The sequence below is a fragment of the Pyrgilauda ruficollis genome, unplaced genomic scaffold (genome assembly GCF_017590135.1).
Source record: "Pyrgilauda ruficollis isolate IOZ18807 unplaced genomic scaffold, ASM1759013v1 scaffold23, whole genome shotgun sequence".
Taxonomy (NCBI): domain Eukaryota; kingdom Metazoa; phylum Chordata; class Aves; order Passeriformes; family Passeridae; genus Pyrgilauda; species Pyrgilauda ruficollis.
Genome location: NW_024522539.1, coordinates 12,523,689 through 12,524,522, shown reverse-complemented (window position 1 = coordinate 12,524,522; position 834 = coordinate 12,523,689).

Genomic DNA, 834 nt, shown 5'->3' with positions numbered 1-834 from the left:
GGCCGCCCGCCCTTGCTCCCACCCTCCCTCCTTCCTTCTCTCCTCCCCTCCGTCCATGTCAGGGTCCCAGCGACAGCCGCGGGGACAGGCCCGTGCGCAGGGACCAGCTGGCACCCGGCAGGGCGCTGGGCTGCCACGGGTTCAGGTGAGAGGCAGGTGAAAGGGCTGAGGGGCCATTACCATTCTTAGTGTAATAAATATTTATTACAGCCCTTCTGACCTTCCTACACTTTGTCCTGCCAGCATCCCCTCGTTTCAGTGCATTAATCTCCTGTTTGCGGCATGACGGCAACTGTGCCACCCTCTGTACAGCTCTTTGGTGCTGCCATCCCTCTGTACTTCCTATACACACATTTCTGTGATTGTCGCCTGGTTTTAGCCTTGTCCTCCGCCACTTATTTGAATCCCTCCATTATTTTTGTCCCTCACCCTCCTACAGTTTGATTTTGCTGCATTTCTCTTTCCAATCGCCCATGAGCTTGTTGCCACTCTCATCTGTCACAAAGTCTGAGAAACACAGAATGGGTCAGGTTGGAAGGAGCCACAGCAGGGTCTTCTGGTCCACCCTCCCAGCTCAGTCAGGGTCATCCCTGAGCACATGGCACAGGATCGCATCCAGATGCTTCTGGAGTATCTCCAGGGAGGGAGGCTCCACGCCCACTCTGGACAGCCAGTTCCAGTGCTCACACCTGGTTACAGTGCTCACACCTGGTTCCAGTGCTCACAGCCTGTTCAGTGCTCACAGCCTGTTCAGTGCTCACAGCCTGTTCCAGTGCTCATAGCCAATTCCAGTGCTCACAGTGGGTTCCAGTGCTCACAGTGGGTTCCAGTGCT